Genomic DNA, 27865 nt, shown 5'->3' with positions numbered 1-27865 from the left:
CAAATTGTCAATAGAAGTGGAGCAGGTTAGTTCATCAAATAGCGTGTCTTTTCAGCATGTTTGCATAATATGATCCTTCCAGACCGTTACGACTATCTCTGAATGACAATTTATCATTAAGGGGAAACCCTAACAGCAAAGAGAGGTAATTCTGTTTCATGGAAAAGTTCCATTTTCTGAAATTTGTCTTTTTTTCCAATTTGGGACAAGCCCCCAAATGTTCAAAATTCTCTGCAACAGGGGGTAGATCCCAGCGTGGACCAGCCCACCAGGCAGACTTCCTTGGAGTTGTGGACCACAGGGCTTCCAAGATCCACAACTCTGAGGCAGTCTGCATGTAGGGGCTGCCCCAGAATTGTAGACCCTGAAACTCCAGCAGGCAGATTTATCAGAAACTAGGGAGTCAAACTGGCAGGAAACCAGGCAGGTTTCCATTGAACCCTACCTTGGGTTCTGTTGGAACTTCGTCAAAAACTCCACAATTTTGATAAATTAGTAAATGTTGATGAAAAACTGTTTATCACAATTCCTACTCAAATTGAGAGAGGGCAAAAGTATAACAATTCAGTGTACATGCATTTCTTCAGTTGTATTGAAGAAATGTGCTACATAACATTTAAGAGCTTATTATGAGCAAATTATGTGACTGTTTTGTGGTATTATGTATGAAAAGGTTAATCTGATGCATTATCTCCAGTCAGTTCCAAAGTAAAGCAAAAACTTCATTGGGAAAGACATTGCCATAAAAAGATTTTATATTTTAAAAAAGAAATCCAGTCACTTAAGGTCCAGATTCTGCTACCCTTATTCACATAGATTAATAACTCGCTCCCATTGGAACCTACATGACTGTGTTATATTTCAGGAGAGTTTTAGAAACAATATTAAATAAATGCCCTAAGGTATCACTAAGCTATAGTAAAATAAATAACATGAATAAGCTACTGTGTCATAAAGGTGAATGGGAAGTATTAATGTCAAATCTATTTGTTTTTACCAATATATAGTACATTGTGGTTTAGTTTAGTTTTCTAATAGGTACCTTTCAATTTCTAGACAAACTAAACTTACTGTTTCTAAGGCCTCCTCTGCTTCTCTGTAAATTTATGCAACATACAATCTGATTTATACACAATGGGGAGGGAAAGAGGGGCACCATGCTTGTTATGCTAAGTCCTTTTTTGAGACTAGGCCTGAAAGCTGTCTGCTTAAGAAATAAAAAGGAGTGGACCAGCCAAGGGTTTTATCATATTTTGGCCTGTATGAGAGTGGTGCAGTATGAAGAGTGAGGTGCTCAAGAAGAATTCTTCCCTGACCTGCCGTGTTCATAGGGCAATGTGCCCAGTGCACTTTCAGATGGTGCAATAGAATCCTCTCTGAGCACCTGGCCAGCCCAATGGGCTAGTCTACATAGGCCAAAACCCACTTCCTCACATCCCTTTGGCATGGTTTGCATCCCTGGATTGTGCTGTTAAGGAGCAGGCTTTCTTTTCAAGAGAGCACAGGCACAGTAATTGCATCCAGGTACTGTGAGGGGCAAAAAAAGAAGAGAAGGCTTCTTGCATCCTTGTCTCTCCTTTCATATGCTTGATAAGGCTATGCACCAAAAATTATAAGCATGACTGCAGTGCATGGAAGATCCACCCCCCACCCCAGCAATAGTTAAACTAGAATACAATTATTACAGTCTGGAATATTTCAGAGCTCATATTGGTGAATATTTTTCAAAACACTTCTTCAGTGAAAGGAATATACGAGGAGTATCAGAGTCCTGCTACATCTACTAAAACTTTGATTCTACAAACTAAGGCCCTGATCCAGTAACTGGATTTGCATAGTGTGATTGCTTGGGTAACCTGTCTGTATGGCTTATGAATTCCAGTTGATGTTACACCATTGTTAAATTGTATTATGGAACGTTTCTTTTGGAAGTGGAATCCACCATTTGCTGACAGGACTGAAAGCATTTACTTACCAGAAAAGGTATAATGGAGAGCAGTTAACCTTAATGACTGAACTGAACAATTGGTATACAAAGGAGGTTGGCTTGAGCTAGATGAAAATATTTCCTCTAGTTTGTTTATAGGGTGCTGGTGAAGTGGAGAGTGGAAAAACACCTGCAGTAGAACAAAAGAAACCTATGTTGGTATGGGGACATATAAACTTGAGATAGGAAGAAGCAGCTTTTGGCAGGAGAGTGGAAGAGATGAACAGGTTTATGTGGGGGAAGAAGTGGTTCCAGTTTAACATCAAAACCAACTGAGGTCAGAGAAGGCTGGTCGGGATAGAGAAAGCTCCTTGGTTTGGAAGAGAAGCCATGAGCTTCCAAGGAAGGATTCTGCACACCCGAGAGGGCTGTGCTCAAGCCCCCTCCAGAGTGGCAAGAAACACAAGGCATCAGAATACATACAGATGTGTTTATTATTTTGTCTAGATCTGTGTATTTCTTTGAGCTGTTAAGTAAAGAGCAATGGTGTTTTAGAATCTGTCTGTGGTTGTTGGCTTTCACTATCACGTGCTATGAAGAATTAAACTGTAAACCAGAAGACTCAAACCTTGAAATGGATTCTGGGAATTTTGCAAAATCTGCTAGGGAGGCTTGGCAAAACAGTTCTAGTTTCTGAGTCTAGCCCTTTGACCTGGGAGAGCCCCATTGCCCAGGTGTAAGATACTAGTTCTTCACCTGAAGTGCATGCGTAGAGGACCAAGCCAAGAACAGAGCCTAGACTCTGCTCAGTCCCAACAAGCAACTCAGGGGAGCCAGTATTTGGATCCCCTAACAGCAGTCTAGTAAGTGGCCAATAGATGGAGCTCAACCAGATTTGTGACATGGGCAGATACTTATGCTCACATGGAGCCCCACTGACTTCAGGGTACTCTCTGTTGGCCATGCTATCCAATGAAGGACTGTGGCCCAAGGGTGAAATTTACCCTTCTGTAGATGACTTACACAAGGAACCATGCACACCCAAGCCTCAGTCTGAGGGCTTAAATGAGTTATATACAATGATTACTAGGACTTTTATGTGCTTTATGTAAAAGGGGTATTTTTTTTCCCAGAGAAGAAAGTGGAAGGAAGAGTACATTTTATACTATATTATCTAGCCAAAGATTTGAGTATTTTTAAAAGAAATCTTATTACAATTTTGCAGTCTACACGCTAGTCTCCATAGGTGGCATGCTGTGCAACTTCTAAATCCATTTATGTATCACTGGGACCTTTCTTGATTTCTATTGCTGTGTAATACTGTAGATAATATTCCACATGGGAAAAAAAAAAAGATTTGCAGCAAATTCTGTTTGTGAGAAGAGGCAGACTCTTCTTCTCACAAATGGGAGGGATACCCAAGAGGACCATCCTTGGATTCAGTGAAGAACTTGTACATTTTTCAACAACTTGTTAACTATGATCACACATTTTACCAGTAATCTTGTAATCTGACATAAATCCATAGTATATTAAATCAGTGTGTTCCGTGGGACATTTCCATCATTTGTAAATGTTTGATATATTCTCATTTCAGTGGGTTTTTTTAAAATCCAATAAAGACCACAGATTGAGCAATAATCTACTTTGCATTTTGTATGCATTGCTATATTCTTTGTGTGTTGCTGGTGATTATTTTAATTCAAAGCAGGCATGTGTCTCAGTCTTCTTTGTCTGTCACAAAGTTTTAGTTAACACTAGCATTCATCCTGTCCTTTTAGCAAGGCCTTCTACAGAAATTCTCTGTGCTTGTGATCACAGGAGTAATTGCTCCCAAGGGGTGTTTTCATACCCTGGATAGTAGTGTTGCATACTTTAAAACAGGGGTGCCTGAGTTATCTCCAATGTATTTTACTTTCTTTCAAGTTGACTTATTGTACACGTGAGCACATATTATGGTGTAACTCCTTCCTTGGTCACAACCAAGATGGAGTTTGGAGTTCTCCTTTTAGGGTCTGTCTCTCAAAACACTTAGTATGGCTACTGGGTGACATTCAGCCCTGTGAAAGTCCAGTACGAGGCCTGTGATCCACTTATCTCCAACATAAGCTGTCAAGAGTTTATACTTAGGTGGTTATATTGACTCACTGCTCCAGGCTAAATTTCCTCTAGAGAGAGGTTGAAAGAGTTACTGGCTCAGTGGAGACAGTTACATTCAATTTTCTTCCCTCCCCAGTTCTTTAACATAAGCACCTCTCCCTTCACATATGACAGCTATAGGACTCCAAAGGATGCCATACATTTTTATATGGGAAGATTGTAGTGTAAATAAGAGAATTTCTTTTTTTTTGCTTAAAATTCATTTTTGCTTAAATTAAAAGAATATCGAATAAATACAATTCCACACTGTTCATACAAGTGTAAATACAAGTATATTCCTGTGAGATCCTCAAGCTAGTTTTTTCCCTAGTTTGGATTGAACCTCGAGCTGATTAGGAGCCAGAATTTCCATTCCATGGGAAATTCCAAACATTCATTTGTTTCAATTCCAAACAAAAAGCTGAATTTCTGAAATTTCCCACAAAATGGAAACTAAAAAGAAAAAAAAATTCAGGACCATTGAAACATTCTGGTTTTGATTGTGACAAAAACTTTAGTTTTTATAGCATTGTTTAAATACATTTTGTTTTAACTTTTTTATAGTCTATTAAATAATATATATTACTAATACATAATATATACTACAATAAAATTTAATATGAATGTAATATAAAAGTTGAAACACAATGAATCAGAATTACCCTATTAAAACTCAATGATTTTACACTATAGAAACAAAACCTGTTGAATTTTTTCTCTCAAAATATTTGTTGAAATCAACACATTCCTGTAAAATGTTTATTTTGATTAAACTGATTTTTTTTCAATGGAGAAGAGTTCTGTCATTTTTACATTTTTTTAAAAAAATGCTATGATTGAACCATTGCTTAAATACACATCAGTTATATTAGAATAGCCCCTTTCTAGTTCTAGGTCTTGAATATTAAACAGTAGAAGATAGAAATTAGGTCTGGCTGAACCAGTTCTGGTGAAATAGATAAAATATAGAAAAACTTCAGCTTAGGTTAGATTCACAAAGAAACATTTTAGGTACCTAGAAAAATCACTGGGATTCACACAACTTGATTTCAGTGCCTAGGACAGTGGTGGACAACCTGTGGCCAGCGGGCAATCCGCTGGTGGACCGCGAGACAGTATTTACATTGATTGACCAAAGTCATCGCCGCCTGCTGCTCCCAGTGTCCACAGTTCACTGTTCCCGGCCAATGGGAGCTGTGGGAGGTGGTGGCCAGCACATCCTTGCAGCCCGTGCCACTTTCCGCAGCTCCCATTGGCCAGGAACGGCAAACTGTGGCCACTGGGACCTGCAGGCAGCCATGCCTATGGATGGTCAATGTAAACACTGTCTCGCGGCCCGCCAGTAGATTACCTTAACTGGCCACAGGTTGCCCACCACTGGCCTCGGATCTCTATGCAGTGAAGGGAGATAAATAGGTGTCAATGAATGAGATTCACAAAAGTCAGTACAATAGGAGGCTTCTTGTCTAAGCTAGCCAGGGGAGGTCCAAAGCTAGTGGGGGGGTGGGGGACAGAGGTGCTAAGTCCCACTCTGCCTCCTCTCTCAAAGATGGTGTCAGGGTTCCCTCCCCACTCTGAACTCTAGGGTACAGATGTGAAAGACCCCCTAAGCTTATTTCTACCATCTTAGGTTAAAACTTCCCCAAAGCACAAATTCTTTGCCCTTGGAGGGTATGCTGCCACCACCAAGTGATTTAACAAAGAATCAGGGAAAGGACCACTTGGAGTTCCTATTCCCCCAAAATATCCTCCCCCCAAGCCCTTACACCCCCTTTCCTGGGGAGGCTTGAGAATAACATCCTAACCAATTAGTTAAAAAGGGATCACAGACCCAAACCTCTGGGTCTTAGGACAATAGAGAAATCAGTCAGGTTCTTAAAAGAAGGATTTTATTTAAAAAAAAAAAAAGGTAAAAATCACCTCTGTAAAATCAGGATGGAAAATAACTTTACAGGGTAACAAAAGATTCAAAAACACATCAGAACTTCCTCTAGGGTTAGTTTCAAAGTTACAAAAAACAGGAATAAACCTCCCTCCAGCAAAGGAAAAATTCACAAGCAGAACAAAAGATAATCTAACATGCCTTGACTGGCTTTTACTTAGAATTTTTGTAATATGAGAGACTTTTAGGATGGTTTATAGGAGAAAGAGTTTTCTGGCGTGATGCTTCTCTGCTTCCCAAGAGAACACACAAGCCGCCCCCCCCCCCAAGATTTAAAAGTATCTTCTTTCCTCATTGGTCCTTCTGGTCAGGTGCCAACCAGGTTATTTGAGCTCCTTAACCCCTTATAGGTAAGGAGGAATTCTAGACTACCCTTAGCTGTATGGTTATGACAGATGGGCATCTCCCTCTACTTGGGATTCTCAGCTGCAAACCCTTTATTGGTGTTAGGTGACTATGCTGTGTTTTGCAGGGGTGGGGAGGGAGGTGTTCAACTGTGGATAAATAACAAAAGATTTATTGGTCTGGTATTCAAGTGGAAGAGAGAGTGACTGTGTTGTCTGGTGGTTAGAGCACTCCCTGGGTAGGTAGAGACCCAGGATCCAGTCCACCTACTCTAATGACTTACTATTTGTAGTGGAACAGTTTCAAGAGGAGAGACTGAGAGAACTCTCTATCATAATATCTGCTAGACCAGTGTTTAGGACCCTCACCTCAGATGGCAGATACCAGTTCCAATACTTCTGCCTCCTCAGGTAGAGGGGGGGACTTGAACCTGGGACCACCTACATCCCAGGTCAGTTTCCTAACCAGTGGGCTAAAATTTATAAGGGAGGATGTCTGCCTTCATTCCCTCAGGTTGTTTTGTGTACACTAATCTATAGTGGCCGAATCTGGGAGGTGACATCTGAGCATGGTTATGGGAGTGAGCCCTGCAGTTCATTTGGACTGAGGTGGAAACATAGGCACCTAGGGAAGTTTTACTGAAAAAAAATTAGGTGCCAAGTGAGTTTAGGTGCAAACAGGTCTGGGGAAAGCTGAGTGGGAAGATTTTGTGATTCCCAATGGGGCCTGCTCCTGAGATTTAGGTACCTAAAGTGGCAAGTAGGTGCCAAAATCTTTTTGTGAATCTAGCTCCTTGTGTGTATATGTCTGAAATATTTTCTCCCTAATTTTTTGCCCCTGAACTTCCTTGTTTGAGGTAAAACAAGAAGCATGACTATGGAAATGACAGACAAAAACAAAACCACAAAAATCTTTGATAGCATAATGATGTTTCCAATTTTCTGAATTTTCAGTTTTTGTAGAGAATGTTGAGGAAATGACAAAATACATTTTATTTTTTGAAAAATTCAAACACATCTCCCCCCCACACTCACCCCTAGATCAGTAAGAAGGTTTTTTTTATTACATAATCTCATGGGATATAAAATGTATAATGATGGGTCACATCCTCCACAAGAGTGAATCAGCCTATTTCCATTATTTTTTTCAAGATGGAGCAAAACTAAATTCAATGGACCTACACTGCTTCACTGCAGCTGAGGAATGACAAACTATTAATAAAATATTCTCCTCTTCCAAAAATAAAAGTGTCACTGTTGTATTCATAATTCAGTATTTTTGTTCAATGCTACTGTATCCCGTTAGTTTTAAAATCCAGAAGAGTTAAATGGTTTGGTAGTTTGTTTATAATTTAATACACAGTAATGCAGTTTAAAATTTTTGTTTCCCTTTTTTTAAATGATGGTAAAATGTCTAGTTCCACACCTGATTCAGCAATCTGGCCCTATTAAGCAAAACACTTATCCATGTGCTTATGTCCCATTGACTTCAATGGGACTGAAAAATGTGCCTAGCTGTTTTGCTGAATAAGGATGGACTTAAGCACATATTTAATGCTTTTCTGAATTGGCACTGCTAACAGCATCCCCCATTATAAAGGAAGAATGCAAATATGCACCCTTTTAATTTTATTCATGTGAAGGGAGTTCAGTGGGATTTCCCATCTGTGTAAGAACATAAGATTGGACATACTGGTAAGACCAGTCCATCTAGCCCAACGTCCTCTCTCCGGTCATGGCCAATGCCAGATGCTTCAGAGGTGAGCAGAACATGGCAACTGATCAAGTGATTCATTCCTTGTCATCCAGCCCCAGCTTCGAGCAGTCAAAGGTTTATGGACACCCCAAGCATGGGGTTCTTTTCTTGACTGTCTTGGCTAATAATCATTGATGGAGCTATTCTCCATGAAAATGTTTGATTCTTTTTTTTAACCCACCCATATTTTTGTTGTTCATAACATCCCATGACAAAAAAAGTTGCACAGGTTGACTATGAGTTGTGTGAAGAAGTATTTATTTTTGCTTGTTTTAAATATGTTGCCTATTAATTTCATTGGGTGACCCTGGGTTTCTGTTATATCTGAAGGGATAAATGACACTTCCTTATTCACTTTCTAAACACCATGCAGGTTTTTATAGACCTTTATCATATCCCATCTCAGTCATCTCTTTTCCAAGGAAACAGTCCCAGATTTTTAAAATCTGTCCTCATATGGAGCTGTTCCTTACCCCAATCACATTTGCTGCCCTTCGCTATATTTTTCCCAATTCTAATATAGCTATTTTGAAATGGGATGACCAGAACTGCACACAGAATTCAAGATGTGGGTGTACCATGGATTTATAAATGACATTAGGATATTTTCTTTCTTATTATCTATCCCTTCCCTAATGGTTCCTAACTTTGTTAACTTGTTTTGACTGCTGCTGCACATTGAGCAGACTTCTTCAGAGAATTTTCTTGATAACTCCAAGATCTTCTTGAGTTGTAACAGCTAAATTAGACCCCATCATGTTTAATGTATAGCTGGGACTATGTTTTACAAAATGCATTACTTTGTATTTATCACCATTCAATTTCATCTGCCATTTTCTTGCCCAGTCACCCAGTTTTGTGAGATTCCTTTGCAGTCAGCTTTGGACTTAACTGTCTTGAGTGATTTTGACTCATCTGCAAACTTTGACACCTCACTGTTTACCCCCTTTTCCAAAATAATTTATGAATATGTTGAAAAGTGCTGGTCCGAGTACAGATCCTTGGAGGACCCTTCTGTTTATCTTGTTCCATTATGAAAACTTACCATTTATTCTACCCATTGTTTCCTACCTTTTAACCAGTTACTGATCCATGAGAGGACCTTCCTTCTTTTCTCCCAAGCTTACTTTACTTAAGAGCCTTTGATGAGGGACCTTGTCAAAGGCTTTCTGAAAGTCCTTGTATAGTGCATTGACTGGATCACCTTGGTCCACATGTTTGTTGACACACTCAAAGAATTCTAATAGATTGGTGAGGTATGATTTATCTTTACAAAAGCTATGTTGACTCTTCCCAACATACCGTGTTCATCTATGTGTTTGATAATTCTGTTCTAAACTATAGTTTCAGCCAGTTTGCCTGGCACTGAAGTTAGGCTTACTGGCCTGTAATTGCCAGGATCGCCTCTGGAGTCTTTCTTAAAAATCAGCATCAAATCAGCTAGTTGCCTGTCATCTGGCACAGAGGCTGATTTAAGTAATTGGTTACATACCACAGTTAGTAGTTCTGCAATTTCATATTTGAGTTCCTTCAGAACTCTTGGGTGAATATGATCTGATCCTGGAAACTTATTACAGTTTAATTTATCAATTTGTTCCAAAACCTTCTCTATCTACACCTCAGTCTGGGACAATTCCTCAGATTTGTCATCTAAAAAGAATGGGTTAGGTATGGAAATCTCCTTACATCCTCTGCAGTTACTGTAAAGTTACTAAAGTGTGAAAATATTTGTGGAATCAGGGGCTATCTTAACTACTAGTTAAAAGTTATTGTTTTACACAGAATTCCTCTCATGAAACTGGCATTTTAAGAATTTGGTACAAATATATTTTACAATTGACATTTCATCTTTTTTTGTTACTTTCTGTATATTACTAGATCTGGCTGGGAATTTTTTGACAAAATGTTTTTTCCACTAGGAAATACTCATTTGTCAAAATCAAAACGGTTTGTGTACAAGGATGTGTGATGTCTGTTCCTTCAAGTGTTTGAGCACTCCTCCCTCCTCAGTGCAAAGCCTAAATTTTGTTAGTTTCAGTTTTGCTGCTATAATTATAAAGCAAGCACAGCAGACAGCTGTGTTTGTCAGTTCCCTCCATATCTGTCTCCTTCTCTGCTGGATCCAGAAATATAACCAGTTGATTTTATCAAATTTCCAATTTTTGAATTTTTTTGAGGGAAAAAAAGTTTGAAACAGTCAAAATGGTCTGTTTTGAAATTTCCTCAATAAAAAGTTCTATTAGTGTGTTTTTTTTAAAAAGAATTACTTTTAATTTCAAAATTCAAGTTAATTTATAGTAAAAATCCTATTTTAAGGTCAAAATTGAACAAAACATTTCAAAGTGTTTCAGTTGACCCAATCCATTTTTTTCCTGTTGATGAAAATTTTCAAGATTTAAACTTTTTGTCCTGATCTGGGATGGATTTTTTTTTATCTTAAACATTTTCAGGGATGGGAAAACCCTTCCTACTCAGCTCTATATATTACAATATTGTTTGTGAACTGTTAGTAGTGTCCTCTGGATATTTGTTTACCTATTCAAGACAAAATCAAAGTGGACATCGGTCATCATTTATTTAAACTTCAGCAAGATTCAAATGCTTAGCTTGCAAGTCTAAATTAAAAAAAAAATCAATAAGAAGAAATAACGGTTTTTGTTGTGTAAAGTACATAACTGTTATATTTTAATGGGCTGGAGGGGAAAAATAACATTGACGAGAAGAAAGCAGTGATTAACACACAAACCCTATTTCTTCACCCCAAGCACATAACAGAAACAAGCTGCTTGAAAATAATGAAAACATGATTTAAGTCATAAGGTCAACAGCATGAAATGCATTATTCTGCCTAATGAGACACAAAGGACCTAGCAAATACAACAGCTCTGTTTCTCCTATTATTGTTTATTCATGCTAAAATATTATAAAGATAAAATACAATATCGGTACAAGAATCAGCTGTTTGTGGATTACCCGTGGGAGCAACATGGATACAATTTTCCCCTTTCCCCCCCATTTATTTATTTATTTATTTATTGGCTAGGATAAAGCTGAGGGACAGGAGTCACATACTGATGTTTTGAGTACATCTTACCTTTCAGGAAAGTTGGCTAAAAATAGGAATCCAGAAAATTCTGAAGTTAAGATTGTATTTCCACAGCAAGCCATGGATTTACAGTCCAATAGCCGCAACCTTAACTGTGCCCAGATACAGTTGCTACAACGTAGACGTCAATGTAGATTGATTTAGAAAACATTGCCTTATTTTGTTTTATTTTATTTTTCAATTCACCTTAAGGGAGTCTGGGTATTCAGTTTAGTTATCTTTAGGTAAGTGAATTCCATTAAGAGAACAATGGTGAAATTGTTGACTTCATTTAGAGACTAACTGTGCCAAGCTCTTTTATGAACATCTGGCCTATATGGTTATTTGAAATTATTTTCTCTTGGTCAATATAAGCGTTGCAAAACCTATATCCTACCATCCTACAAGTGTGAACCTCGGGCACCATAAGGCATCTGTATCTTGTGTGACTTAGTCATGTATTTGTGAAGCAAAATTGATGTTTTGAAATATTTAGACAAACCCAAATACACTCCTTGGGGTCTACTGAGCTTAATGTTCTCAGTGGTCATGAAGGATCCCACTAAGTTTTTATTAAGGTTTCCAGAATCCTTGAGAAGTATCTCAAAATTTTAAATAGGACTGGGCCCCAGAAAGACCCAGTTCCTGCAGACTTCCCAAGGTCCACAAGAAGTGAACATCTTAGCGGCCCCCTAGGGGTGCCTTGGGTTAAGCAGAGGATTTGTGTAGGGAGGGGTAGAGTGGATAGCAAAACAGGACGCTTCCCCCACCTCGTCCAGTTTTAAAATGTCTTCTACACACTGTTGATCTAACATCTGGCAGAACTGTGTTTTGAGAATTTTCTAACTGCGAAGAATTTTATAATGGTGTGTTAATTTTCAAACAGCTTGAGTGTAGACCATGCTACCATGTCCTAAAAGTTCCATAGTGCACTTTGATCTACTGCTTATAGTGCATAGCAGTAGGGTCCCCACAGCCATTTAGTGCTCATGGTGGTAGAGAACTGTAGATTTACACCTGGCTTTCCATGCACTAAATTGCCATATAGTTATATCCTAATTAACTTTCATGTTGGTAGTAACATCCCCATTCATGGGAACAAAGGACTACAGAAATTGCCATAATAGATCAGGCTAGTGGTCCATCTAGTCCAGTATCTTATTACTGTCAGCACCAGCCGTACTATTTCTGTCAACACCAGTTATTTCATAATGGACGATTATGGAATAACTTGCCAGGTGATGATTAGGCAAAGTCATTGACCACATTTCTTTCTTATTCTTGTCAATTAGTGTGTGGCTTTCTCTTTTTTTTCGGTTTAACCCTAATTTTGAAATTTGAGTTAAGAGATAAAATCTTGGGGAGAGAAAGGGGGCTTGGGAAGGAATTGTTTGTGGAATGGGGGATCTTGGAGGAGGGTGGGTTAATTTTAAAATCTGACTCTTAAATAATCAGTTATTTTTTTGTTAATTTTTATGTGTTACCAAATGTAGCCAAAATGAATTCTGGAAGCATGCTTCATAATATCTGACTGAGACTGATGAAAAGTCATTAGTATTGCAATGCAGGTTGCAAAAATTCTCATGCTGATTTCTATTGTTTTGGTTCAATGTTTTTTTTGTTTATTTGTGTTATTAAGTGAAGAATTAATGCTTAGGACCAAAATTCTTTGATCTTTACATGGGAAAAGAGAACCAGCCACCATCAGCTTCCCCACAAAATCACTGGTACCGCAAAACCTAATGCCTGGCACTACCTCCTGTATCTTTTGTTTCTGAATGATGGAGATAATTGCACACTGAATCTTGGGACTGGGATTTGGAGAGGCCATTTCCTCACTTCATTTATATTCAAGAAAAAAAAAAACAAAAAAATTGCAATTCACTGTGGGTAAAAGCCCATGCTCTCAACTGAGACTTAAATGGTGCACATGCCTTGTACTCTCCCTCTGCACAAGGATGAATTTCACCTGTCTAATTTTAATCTGCTCTACTTGATCACCTCAAGAGAGGGTGCTTTAGCGCCAATGAAAATGTGCTTCTGAAGAAAATGACTGCAGCTGGAATAAATAACATACTTGTAATGGTCAGTAAGCAGAGCTAATTTGTATTCAATGAAGCTTAACATTAAAGCTCAATTTTCAGAATCATAAAAAGATTTAGACTTCCCTTGAAATATATGTCAATGGAAAGCTGTGAGCCTGCTGAACTTCAGGAGCTCCTACAGAGGTGGCATATGGCTTATTCTTGATACTCCCTGGGTGCACCATCCACTTCTTTTTTTATGCCTGTAGGCTGAGAGTTTCAAAGCTGCCTGGTGGATTTAATTTTAATGGGAACTGGGCATCCAAATCCCTCAGGTGGCTTTGAAAAATCTCATTGAAGTAAAACTTGTGTTTGTTGGCTGGATATCTCAACATAGATAGAGGTCAAATGCTGTTCACCTTGCCCATGTGAGAGAAGCCCCTTTGACTTTGAAAGGGACTACTGACATAAGGCAAGCAGGAGGCAGGTGTTGTCACTAAGTGAGAAGGTCACTGTGTTGTCTTGCAGTTGTCACTTGTGTGGTGCAACAGACTGATCAGATGAAGCAAGATATAAAAATTAACTGCTGACAGCTGATGGAAAAGAGAATAATCATTTCCTTTTTAAGACTTCTAATTTTGTTCTGTCATTTTTTTTCACATTTAGGAGTCAGTGAGATGGTTAAGAAAAAATAAGAGGCTGTCCAAACTTCACTTGCATTGATTTTAAAGATTAGGAATGTTGGAGGGAAAAAGCTCTGGGACGAACTTTCCATGAAACTCTGAAGCTCCATCTATAGAGGAGAATGATTGCCCCAGATCAATTCAGTGCATTCACAGATTGTAAGGCCAGAAGGAACATTCTGATCACCTAGTCTGGCCTCCCGTATAACAGAGGCCATAGGACTTCCCTGAATTAATTGCTGTTTGAACTAGAGTATGAGTCTTAGGGGGAAAAAAATCTACTCTGGATTTACAAATTGGATGCATTTCACTTTGCAAATTCCACTTGTGGTGAACATCTGGGACATTAGTAAAGTTGTCCTGGAGGAGGTGGGAATGGGTTTAAAATAAGAGGGCTGCTATTTTTTCTTCTCTGCAACCTCCCACACCTTCTACCTTTGCTGGGTCTAAGCTGGTTTGTCAGTGGATGCTAGGTTGCATTATATGCTGTTTTCTAATCCTATGAATTCTAAACCCTCCCTAGGATGGGAATGATACATAAGGGGTTGTTCTGATTTGTGGAAGCTCCAAAATATACTAGCTTTGAATAGAGTAGCTTGGCCACAGCTCAACAAAATAAGAGCCTGATGTGAGAACCATCTTAAGCTGTTTATTCTGTAAACCCATAAAGAGGATCACAGAAAAGGACTTGAGGAACAACCAAAGAAAGGAATAGGACAAAAAAGGATGATTTGTTTGGGTGGAGAGGCTGGGGAAAGGCTGTAAGAAAACAAGAAGGCCCTAAGAGAGCAAAGTTCAAATAAATTTGTATAGTTTCCAACTAAGCCTGGAGAAATTCAGAGGCTTATCAAAACTGAAATTACAACTTTGCCTTCCAGTATTTGTAAAATGTTTGTTTGTGGTTTTTAAAGACGTGTGGAAATAAATTTGCTTTAAAGACTGTAATAATTTTTCTAAATGGATAATATAGGAGGCCATACTCTTCAGGGAATGGGATATAAGTAGCTTACTGGTTTAGCATTTAACAGAGAGATAGAAAAGACCTCTTGGGTCATCTAGTCCATTCCCAACAATGCAAGGTTATTCTCTATAGCACATTTCCTGGTGCACTCTACAATTTAGTTTTAAATGTGCAATGCGGCTAGGTACATTTCCCACACCTATAACACACTTCATTCTTTGGGAATCATTTCTGATATTTAGCCTCTGCCTTTCCCCATTCTTAATTTAGCACATTTCCTCCTAATTAAATTTGTTGGAGATCCCTAAAAAATTCTTCTCTCTCTGATTATTACTTTCATGGTAGTCATGCTGAGATGAAGGCCCCATTTTACACATAGATAGTAAGACAGATTTCCTGCTGCAAAGAATTTACAGTCTAAATAGACAAGAGAGAAGTATAACTGTGCCTATTTTACAGATAGGAAACTGAGTCACAGAGGAATTACATGACTTGTCTAAAGCCTCACAGGCAGTCTGTGATAGAGCTGGAAATTGAACCAAATTCTCTTAAGTCCCATGCAATGATCTTAACCACATGGCCATTTCCCCATCTCTCCTAGCATTTATAATGTTCAGTAATTTGTTGACTGTTTTCACATCCCTCCATTAGCCAAGAAATGCATACTGTCTAAATCAACAACTGGCATAAATGGGCACAGCATCATTGAAATCATTGGCACTATGCTCAGGTACAGCAGCTGAAGATTTGACCCATTGTCTTTAGCTTTCATTCTTTCCTCCTAAGTCAGTCCTTCCAGCCCCCTAATCATTGATAAAATATCCATTAGAGACATTAGAATCATACAGGGACTGTTACTTCTCTAATGTATGATATGCTGTCTTTGTATTTGCAGTCTAAAATTGCACTGGACTATTTTAGGACCATAACACATTGTGAAATCATGTCTGTTTGCTGTCCACTATCAACCTCAGCTCACTTCTTTCCAAGATTTGCTTCCAACTAAATATCTATGTGTTGGATTATATTTTTGGAGATGTATTTAGTTGCTTCTTTATCAAGTCAAATATATCACTTTATTTTTCTGCCCATGTTTCTAATCTCTCGAAATTCCATTGTGTTATTTCTCTGTCCTTACTGTTAATGGAAGATACATTTAGATCAAATAAAAAAAAATATATATTTTTCCACATAGTGTGTACACAGACTATGGAATTTACTGTCAGAGAAGATTATAAAGTCAAATGCATATGTGTATTTGGATTTACAAAAGAGCAGGATATTTCTATGATTTGTTTTATCACTGATACTTGTGCATGTTAAGAGAAGGGTAATTAAGTTTCATGGTTAAAAATATAAGCAGATCATCTCAGCTGTTAGGTTGGAATCTTTTCTACGGTGTATTGGACTAAACATTGGCTGCGTTCATTGACACCACCACCCCTTCCTTTGAAGCATGATGTTATTGAATATGGCCAGAGGCAAGATATTGAACTCAGTGGACCAATGTTTTTTTCCAATGGCAAATACTATGTTTCTATGTAAACAATATATTATTGGGGATCTCAAAATTTTTCCCCATAGAATGGTAGAGATAGAAATGTTGCAGCAAAGCATGCATAATGCTGCTTGGTGAATGACTAAATCTGAAAATCAGTAAGCCTTTTATTAGTTGGACTAAAAACTAGGCTGTTCATTCACCAAAATGGAAAATTGTGACTGTTTTTCACAGGGATAACGTTTTGTTTTTTTTCTTTATAGAAGCATGGAAGATAGAGATGGGATAACCCATTTGAAGGATCCATTCCATCTCTTTGCCAATGCAAGTCTGTTCCTCACAGTACTGGTGAGTTTTATAGTGCTTTGTCAAGTTTCAAGTTTTGAATGTCACAAGATAAAGAGTTTCTGCCATTTCCCAAGAGAGAGACTTCCAAAATTTAATAGATTCTATGTCAGGAAGGTTTTCCTGACAGTCATCCTAAATTTCCCCTTTCTTAATGTCATGCCATTATTCCTAGTTATAGTCCTTTTAAATATAATCATGTGAAAAAAGAGAATAATTATATAAAGAAATAAATTGGAAGACCCTAATCTACACTAATTAAACAGAATATGGACATAGTGCAGTACCTTTCAGAACTACATTACAATATTCCTTCTCATGTATCATTCATGTGATGCAGAGCTCGATTCTCAAGGCAAAAAGTATTATGAATCCTCAAACTTCCACGCTCAGTCTTTGCTCTGGAGCACCTGTATTTATATCCACTGCAATGTAAATAATATTCAGATTTTCTCACCCCTAATAAATTATATAAAATAAAGAGAAAATCGCAATACTTGGAATATTGTATGGGTTCAAACTTACAAAGGTTGCAATGAAGTTGCTTCAGCTTAAGAAGAAATTTACTCTGTGGGTGGAAAGTATGAAAAACATATCTGAAGTGTACTTAACTCTCAAGTGGCCTCCTGCATGATCCATAAGGGTATTTAGTATGCACCTCAGGAACAGACTGAGCTAATTTTGAGAGTATTACAGATGTTTGTTTTAAAGCCATCAGTTTTGAGGACTTTTTGAACCGATAAATTACCAATCACTTTCGTAATTTGGGGCAGCAGGTTTGGTATATTGGTTATTTTAATAGCTAAACGCCAAATTCTATACCGACTGAAACCCCATGCAAAATTTGTTGATATCAGTGAGGTTGCATGGGCGGCAAGCCACCATAGAATATGTCTGTATATCATCTAATCAGACAATATAAGCCACAAGGCTCAAAAGTTGTGGGTTTCCTAAATGTTTGTGATTAAAAAAAAAGTTTTGAAAATAATATTCACATACATTGCAGAATCCTTGGCTGAATTCATTTTCAAGCCTGATTCATTTTTAATTGCCAACTATACCCTGATAATCTTTGTTATTAATCAGTCTAGCCTCCCAGTTCTGTTATGTCATGCATATAATTAAAAAGCTACAGATGTTCTTGAAGTAAAATGATCCTATTGTAAGTAATATTTACGAACATGCAACTATAAAAATGTAGTATGGTGAAATTCTGGTATAAGAATCCATATGTATAGCCCTATTTAATCATTATGCCTAAACAAACAGGTCCATTTTAAATAAGATAAAAGTGTGGTTCCCAAATCAGGTGTGAGCATAAAAGAGAAAATCTCCATCTACTAGGCATTTCAATGTGCAGATAGGTCAATTAAGATATAATTGGCACTAAATAGCACCCCCACATGTTGTAACAAACTTTACTTTCAGTTGAACTACACTCATAAGAACATAAGAATGGCCATACTAAGTCAGACCAAAGGTCCATCCAGCCCAGTATTCTGTCTACTGAATGCCAGGTGCCCCAGAGGGAGTGAACCTAACAGGTAATGATCAAGTGATCTCTCTACTGCCATCCAGCTCCACCCTCTGACAGAGGCTAGGGACACCATTCCTTACCCATTCTGGCTAATAGCCATTAATTGACTTAACCTCCAAGAATTCATCCAGTTCTTTTTTAAACCTGTTACAGTCCTAGCCTTCACAACCTCCTCAGGCAAGGAGTTCCACAGGTTGACTGTGCGCTGAGTGAAGAAGAACTTCCTTTTATTTGTTTAAACCTGCTGCCCATTAATTTCATTTGGTAGCCCCTAGTTCTTATATTATGGGAACAAGTAAATAACTTTTCCTTATTCACTTTCTCCACACCACTCATGATTTTATATACCTCTATCATATCCCCTCTTAGTCTCCTCTTTTCCAAGCTGAAAAGTCCTAGCCTTTTTAATCTCTTCTCATATGGGACCCATTCTAAAATCGCTAATCATTTTAGTTGCCCTTTTCTGAACCTTTTCTAATGCCAGTATATCTTTTTTGAGATGAAGGGACCACATCTGTACGCAGTATTCAAGTTGTGGGCATACCATGGATTTATATAAGGGCAATAAGATATTCTCCGTCAGGCATGGAATTCTTTCTTCCTTTGAAAAATGAAAGCAGTCGTTCCTGATGTGATCCTTACAACTGAAAGCTCACTGATTAGTCTAATCAAGAGATATGCACATTAGTACCAATGACAACTGGCTTTTGCAAAGCAATTTTTGATCCATATAGTTGAAAGAGCGCAACAAGTAGTTATCAGTAAAATTGAATTACAACATACATTAAAATGAAAATAAACTGCTCAATTCAAATTAATGGGTTAGATTACTCATTAAAGGTAAGTACTTAAAAGGAAAAAAAAAACAGAACATGGATACAGATGAGCAATAGGTAGTACTTAATTACACACCCACTTTAATTATATGGAGAAAGAAGTATGACATATTGAAGAAAAGAATCTACGGTATTTTACTTTTATAGTATATAATGTGAAAATAAGCTTCCCAGAGAATTATGCAAAATAGAACGTTTGAGAACATCCTGGTCTCAGCAGTATCACAGAAATAGTGCCTCCCACACACATAAACCAGGTGCTTTACTCTGTTTGGTCAGACACAAGAGGATAACTTGGGTTCCTTTTGTTTGTATTCTTCATTGAAATACCCTCATCCTCCTTCCTTCTGTGAGAGGCTATGTGGGAAGAAGAGCTGTGGTAGGAAGACAAAGGAGGCTTTAGAAAACCTTAATATGTTTTCAATATATGTAGTACACTGTAATCCCCCCCCCCCCATTTTGTAACTGATTTTCAGGATCTTTACTGTAATCATTGCATTTTCCCTGCAGAAATAAGGTTCCAATTTAGTCCTTGAAATATGGCTCAAATTATGCTGCCAACCCATATTCATCTCTGCCAAATGTTTACTCATTCTGAATCTGTATGTGTTTAAAGAGCTTGGCCTTTTCTTCTGGGTCCTGCAATCGCATGTCGTATCCTTTTAAATGTGCATTGCATTTTTTTATGTAAAGAGATGTAAATCCTGTACCAGAGAGGCAGTAGCTTTACTTGACTTAAAATTGTAGAACATTTGTTTCCTCAATAACCATCTTAAACAACAGATGGACGATGAAAATTGAACATCCACTTTGTCTCCTGGCTTCTTGCTAACACATAGGCAGCCTTTTGAAGAATTCCCAATGGATATAATACATCAGGTCTAAATAAAAGGGAACTCAGCATGATGATGTAAGTTGCTTAGCTGCTGCAGTTGGGTTGTGTTTTGTTTAGCTTTGACAGAATGGTCCTAGTGGCCACATATTGCATATGTCATTGTTCAGTTACATTCCAGGAGGGTCAGTTAATAAACCAGCAGGTACAGATTGGAGAATAAACAATGCACTGTATTGTTTCACACTTCTGTGGCTTCACAAGAATCATGGGGCCGTCTGAAAGCCTTCAAGTGCTTTGCTTATTTTTCCTGGTATAGCTATGCATGGCGGGTGGAAGCAGGAGGCTGTGCCTATGGCATTGTCATTAGTCTAATAATAGTAATATACTCTGCCAGAGTGGGACCCACCCAAATGAATTGATTTTAAAGAAAGGAACTATTTAAAAAGATGTACTTTCTGTGCAAGAAACCAGAGTATATCGGACTACACTGAAGCATTCATAAATGAATAATTGGGAAAGAAATAGACTTGTTAAATGCATAAATCTCTCATGGCTAAAAGAGGGAAAGCAACAGAAAGGCAATCTGATAATGAATACATTCTCCATGTATTAGACTTAAATATATTTCATAAGAACCCAGGGGACCTCTGAAATTAATACCTCTTTAAGAAATAGATCTGTTAAAAATTATATTTTGCTGCTACCCAGTTATCAGTTTGAAAGGATTTTATATTTTATTTATAACTTAGCATAATAAATGAAGTCAGTACTGACTTAAACTAGGTGCCTGGGGAGGAAGCCTAGATGATGGTGACAGAGTGTACCAACCTCACACTGGTGAGGTGAGGGTTAAGGATTTGCTCTGGACACAGGAAGCCATGCCCCCTCGCCCTTGCTGAGAATGCTCCCGGGGAGGGAGAGTTCTAAAAGGAGCAACTTAGCTCAGTCTGGGTAGACTGAACTGGAGAGCTATTGGGTGCTGCAGTGTCCTGCAGAGAAGTCACTGGGCCTCACAGTCAAGCCACTTCCAGCCCTTCAGTCGTGGGGCTCAGGATGATGAGTCACTACTGATAGGGGAAGACGCTCTGGAGTGTGACCTGTTGGAACAGAAGTAGAGGTAGGAAGTGACCCAGGGAATAGGTGTAAAGGTGCTTGCCCTTCGGCCATGTAATTGGACCATTATTTTGAATGGCCCAGGGTTGGAACCAGGTGGAGCAGGGTAGGCCTGGGTTCCCTCTACCCTTAGTAACTGACTCTCGCTGTCCGTCACAGTTGGCACTGGCTCTAATGGCTAGGCGAGGCAGCCAAAGCCTCTCACTATTGAACAGCAGTGCCACTGACTCTAGCGGCTAGGCAAGGTGACCACTGACTTTCGCCAGTGGGTGACATAGCCTGGAGTATTGCCACTAGGCAATACTACTCTCCTTGGAAACAACACCCCCACCCCAAAAAATGTCATAGAGACATAAAAGGGATTGCTTTTTAGAAGCGCTGAGCACTTGTAATTCCCTTTGGCTTCAGTGAAGTTGTGGATGCTCAGAACATATGAAAATCAAGCCCAGAGAGTCGAATTATGCTATGTTACATACCTGTAAATCTGGAGTAATTCAAGTGCAATCAATGAAAGTGTTGTTTACTTGTGTTACAGTAGCACATAAAGGCCCCAGTTTAGTTCAGATCCCCTTGTGCTAGGTGCTGTGCAAACCCAGATTAAGAAATGGTCCATCTGAAGAGTTTACAGCCTAAATAGATGAGGGTGGGAGAAAAAATGAGGCACAGAGCAGTGAAATGATGGTCCGAAGTTCACACAGCAGTTCATTGGTACAGGTAGGAATAGAATTACTACTGGTCTCCTATATTACAGTCCAGTACCCTTTCATTTGGACTATGCTGCCTCTCCAATGATAATAAGGCTTGATGCTGGAAGGTGCTGGCCACTCTGGCCCTGATCCAGAAAAACACTTAGACATATGCTTAACTTTAAGCATGAGTAGTCCCACCGAAGTGCCCTATTGACTACACACATGCTTAAAATTAAGCATGTGATTAAATGCTTTGCTAGATCAGGGCCACAGTGCTCAGCATTTTGCAAGACTGAGCTCTGAATGAGACTGGTAGAACACAGCAGAATGTGTCCCATAGCAGATGCTGTTAATTTTGATTCAGCTGATTTTGTTTTTCAGTTAGACGTATCCTCCTGACCAAGCAAAATTTGCTTGTGTTGTTTTCATCTTTTATCTTAATGAAGATAATGTTCTTTTAAAATGGATTTTAACTCTGATGTTCTCAGTTGCCTAGCCTTTCTTGTTCCTTCAAATGACAATTGTATGGCAGAGACTGAAAGCAATCTCAGCATTCTTTTTGGACAAGTGTAAACACTCCTACACTACTCTGCTAATATTAATGTCTTTGTTTTGTTGCCTGAAGACACTCATAACTGGTTCATAAAACTGATGCTGCCTGAAAAAGCTCTCTCTCTCTCTCTCAGACTTTACATGGCTCATCTGTACTGTGGTGTGTTCTTAATTTTATTTTATTTTATTTTTTTCTAAGACTAATTACCTTCCTTTGTTCCCTGTTCTTCCTCCTATTTATTCATTAGATTCCACAATGCTCTCTTATGTATCAGTCATTGAAACATTAGAATTATAATTTAATCAATTAAATTTGGCAATTAAAACCTACTCCAGAATTATCCAACTTATTTAGTGAATTTAGACATTTTTCTTTTTCACTTGTGGTGAAATGTTGGCCCTTATTGAAGTCAATGGCAAAACTCCTATTGACTTCAAGCAGGTCAACATTTCTCCTTAAACATTTACAGACGACAATTATTACATACTCATTTGGTATTCAGAATTGATCAATGACTGTTTTATGTAAACCAATTATGACTCCGAGTTGTGTTCAAACTGTGTACAAGTGTCACGGCCAGAAGATCTAAAAGGATGGAGCTCTCTGTACTAGGGAGAAGGGGAAAAAGCTGTGTCTGGCCAGCTCCATTTCCATCTTGTTTACCCATAATTCCACGTACTGAGTTTTAAGTTTTGCTGTTTTGATTGGTATTTGTTTCATTTTTTTTAGGTGTAAAGGTGATATTAAATAGTTATCCTTACTGTCTAAGGGCATAGGATCTGTGCAGTTTATGCCCTGGGTGAGATGTCATCATGATTAGAGAAAGATGAAGCTAACACACAGAGTATGATTCCAGGAGTATCCTGGATTCGGGACAAATGGACATGTGGTGCCAGATAAGTGATTGATTGGCTGAGGATGAGCACTTTCAAGTATAAGGTCTCATCTCAGAAGAATGTTCACAGAAGTGCTAGAGCTGAACTTAAACCCCACAATATCACTTTTCTGTCCATACTTGTACTTTAGGGGAATTAATAAATCACTCGCTATTACTTTTTTTAAAAAAGCAGTGGAGATATGGGACAGCAGTGGGAAGAGGAGAGAAAAGCAAGCATACTATAACTCTTTATAACACTAAAAAGTGAATATACAACTCTTTACACTGGTGAATGCAACTCTTAGGAAACTGAATACAATAGACTGTTGTTAAATAACCATCTGAGCAGATGAAACAGGCCTGTGTGCCATATCTATATTGTCTGGATTACATAATCAGAGTGAGAAAAACATAAACTTTCATTTTTAAAGAAGTATGTTTTTAACCCTTGAGGCAGCAAAGATAATCTCACAGAGAAGAAATGACTATAAAGTATACAAAACTACCGTTGTCTTCAAGGGTTTCACTCATAATGTTTGCCTAAGTCTGCAGGTAGCCTGGAAAAATGATTCAAGAGGGTGAATTCCCCTGTCCCCTTCAGTGTCACCACTGGATATGTCACTGCTGATTATTTTAGCACACAGAAGAGAAAATAAGGTGAAAGTGAAACTCTCAAGTGGTGGGTATTGGGAAAGAAATGAAAAGGGAAGAACATAAGAGACATGAAAAGAGGGAGAGAAATAGACAAAGGAAGGGAAACACAGGATAGAAGTAGTAGTGGCCTGCGGAAGTACATGATCATGAATGTAACAAGATACAGAATAAATAACTTTAGTTTTATATAAAGTCAGAATTCTCCTCTTGGTATATTTGCAAAACTCCTCCTGACATCAGAGGGATAGGTGCTCTGGACAAGGGGCGCATGAAGTCCTGAATTTATATCCTGCCCCACTAACCACAATTAAATATGGAATCCAGCCCTCTCCTCTGAATGAGCTTGTCATCCCTGCTATAGATAATTCCTTTTCCAAGATATGCTGGAGAAGCTGTGCTGCGCTGACATTCTCCAATGATGATTATCTCACAAAATTTCTAGCCTAGATTCTCTGCTGCATCAAGTTGGGGGGCAAAAGCAATCAGGGGCTAATCTCAGTTTCCTGATTTCTCTGGTCAGTTTCACATTTGCTGCAGCTCTGTCAGAGTTTAAAGCAGCTTAGCTCGGTCAGCTGGTGACTGTCCACCAAGGCCTGTTTCAGACTGACCCTCCCAGTGCACAGTGTCATAGATCCCATTGTTTCTCTCCACCTCATTTCCTTTGGGGTGATTTGTGCTCTGCAAGAAACATGGGGGAGCTCTAGCATGGGAAATGCAGTTGTACCTGGTCCATAAGTACAGTTCATAAAGGAGCTTGCACAAAAACTGACAGTCTAAATCCATAATTATAGAACACAGTTTATACTAATCTATCCTTTCTCATTTTGGTCCTTTAAGGAAACAGCACCTATGTACTATTATTCTTTTCACACTGTTTACATTTAATGCCATCAATGAGTGCTCTTGAGAAGGTTAAAGGAGTCATACATAAAGCTAACATTCTTCCCAAAACATTTCAGATTAAAATAATGTATAGAGAACCAGGTCTCAGAAATACTGCTGGATTTGCAATATGCATGATTGTAATAGTTCTTTCCTTGCTTGGCCAAAATGCAATACAGAGAATATCTTTGGGGGGGAAATATGTGAAAGACTCCCACATTACTACCAAAGATCATTCTTAGTTTTTTGCTCCCTTAGACTCTCCATTAGTTTGTCACAAACCTTGCAAAGCTATAGACCCAAACTATTCCTCCTTATCCTGAATTCTTTGCACGAATTTCCTAAACATAAATATTGACTAGAATGCCATAGGTTAAGCTGATTACATTAGCTCAAGAGAAAGCTAGCACAAGGACCATTATCAGATAATGAAAAATATCCTGTCTGTCCTTAAGGAACAGCTCAATTTTTCCTCTTATCTTGCTGGCATTTTGTGTGGTCCCAATGACACACAGAATCAAATGTGAAAATTTAATCTAGCATACAGTCAAAACCCATCATCTGAATTCTGTGACGGTGGATACAATACAGAATTAAAACAGCATGAGCAGATATGTTTGTCATGCAATAAAAGTACCAATAAAAATATAGGGAGCTGAAGAATGAAAACATAATTAGCGTGGAAATCCAATCAAAGGAGATTGCATTGAGAAAATGACTTGGTGCATCAGGCTCCAGCCAAGAATGATGGGGAAATGCCACAAACCCCGCACTGCTCAATATCTTCTCTGAGGGAATCTCGTGGAAAGCAAAAAATCATTTCTATATCAGTTGTACTAACATATGGCATGTGTATGATGTCTTCAGCCGGGTAGGTCAGGATCCTCAGAATGAGACTCAATGGGTTGAATAAAGTGTGTCTACTACATATCAATCATACTTCCTCTTTTCAGCAATGTGGGACATGCTGAATGCTATCTAGGATCCCTTGTGTGTACGTGCAGATCTGCCAAGTGTCAAATATCTCATATGATGCTCATGCATTCAGGCTTTCCCCTCATGCCTCTCCTCAGACCTGCCTCAGCTGGACTCTGGGCAAAGAGGAGCATCTTGCTAATCACAACAGTGGGGCAAGTTGAGCACACACCCTCTGCTGCTTTCTGCTACCCTTGCTGGTTCTCAGCCTACACAAGCAGCAGCAGACAGCAAAGGAAGCAGAGGTATTGTCATCAGTGCCCCACAGAGATGGGCAGAGAGATTGTGATGGGAAGAAGGGACAAGAGCCAGGAGCTAAAGAAGAACTAGGAGGAGCAGCAGTTGTTGTGGGGACAGGGGAAACAGAAGCCCAGAGAAAGAAGGTGGGAGCAGAGCCTAGCATGAAAGTAGGCACTAACAGGGTAGCAGTGTGGCATCAGAAGTTAATGATGGAACAGGCTAATGAGTTTAATGCCACCCTGTAGTAACCCCTTTCCCCGGATTCACTCCAATAATCCCCAGGCTCTCTCCTGGCCAACAACTACACTCTTCTGAGGCTTCCTAGCTTCCCCATGCTGCTACTGGTTCCTCACGTACTCTGAACCTGTTTCTGATGTGACAGGGCAAGGCCAGATGGCTATAGAAAAGTAGTGGGAGATAGATATATTAGCTGCAGGCTAAATAAATCCCTAGGACCAGGATAAGTTAAATGGCAGCTGCTCCAGGTCAATTAAGACACCTGGGGTTAATTAAGAACTTTCCAGAAGGCAGGGAGAACACTATGTTGATTGGGACACCTGAAGCCAATCAGGGACTGGCTGAAACTAGTTAAAAGCCTCCCAGTTAGTCTGGTGGGTGTGGATGTCAGGAGCTGTAGGAGGAAGTCGTGTTGCTGGAGAGACTGAACAGTACACACCATATCAGGCACAAGGAAGGAGGCCCTGAGGTAAGGGTGAAGTGGAGCCTGAGGAAGTGGGGGCTGCTGTGGGGAAGTAGCCCAGGGAATTGTATGTGTCATGTTTCTAAAAGGTCAGCTACCATAGCTGACACTATTAGGGTCCCTGGGTTGGAGCCCAGAGTAGAGGGTGGGCCCGGGCTCCCCCTTTTGCCCCCCCCCGATTAATCACTGAGGCTGGGAGACAACAGAGACTGTGCAAGAGAGGATAACTTCTCCTCACCTCCCTTGCTGGCTTATGATGAAAATGGCTCAGCAGACTGTGACCCTTGTCTCTAGAGAGAGAAGGGTTATGTGGAGGGTCACAGTGAGCCTCTGAGGCTAGCAAAATCTGCCAGGAAATGTGGGACCCACGGAGACAAGGACAGAGCTTTGTCACACTGAGGGCTGCAAGGAATAAAGTCCTACTTTCCCATACCTGTTCCAACCACTCTGGGGAATCCTGTGAACAAACCCAGTGACTTGTCACTACTGCCTCTCTGCTTTTCTTCAGCGTGACCAGCACACACTTTTAAAAAAAGGAAGTGTATGGTTATCTGAAAGTTATCAAACAATTTACAAGCATGCTAATAATGTATTGCACAATATGCATAAAATGTCACACATGGAGCTGTGTATATATGGTGGCCATGCACATGGTGGCCAAAAGGGGGCTGAGAGAATACAAAATCATGGCTTTGTCCCTTACACATCAGCCTGCACAGATGGCCCTCTGTGACATTCTGTACCTCGGGGGAACACCCTGCACCCCATGTTCATCCTTATAATATGATTGTGTGGTATCCAATGCAAAGTTTGTCATGTTGGGTGTCTTTGGAAGGCTCATGATGCACTGAGCATTGTTATAGGTTGTAATTTCATGTATATAGTTATGAGGCTGAAATTGTGTCCTCATGGCTTAAAACAAGCCCAGGCAAAAACTCTCCAAGAGAAGGGGGCAGTTCACACCTTATCAGGGCATGTATGGGACAAACCCAGCCCAGCCTCACAGGAATAAAGGACACTTGGCTAGGCAACAACAAAGAATCTGTTGAACTCTTGAGTGAGTCAAACCCCCCCACACACTCCGTTCTTTGGTCAGTTTGGGACTACGATGAGGTATGCTCACCTGAATCTGAAGTGGGTGGGAGGCAAAGCCAAGAGGGAAGAAAGAACATGATAAAAAGGAGATACATTTGCCATGCTCTTCTTCTCTCTTCCACTTCCATCTATAGACACCATCACCAAGTGACTGAAGCTCTGATCAAAGGGGAAA

The 27865-nt window shown here is 39.2% G+C and overlaps 1 long non-coding RNA gene across 1 annotated transcript; it reads left to right on the top strand.

Annotated features, from left to right (window-relative positions):
- On the top strand, positions 1 to 27865 carry LOC125630950 (uncharacterized). Its single transcript, XR_007354830.1, has 3 exons — positions 1 to 25; positions 16623 to 16707; positions 27825 to 27865. It is a non-coding gene; the product is annotated as an uncharacterized LOC125630950 (long non-coding RNA).

Source organism: Caretta caretta, chromosome 2, assembly GCF_965140235.1.
Source record: "Caretta caretta isolate rCarCar2 chromosome 2, rCarCar1.hap1, whole genome shotgun sequence".
NCBI lineage: Eukaryota > Metazoa > Chordata > Testudines > Cheloniidae > Caretta > Caretta caretta.
This window is presented reverse-complemented; position numbering and strand designations above follow the sequence as displayed.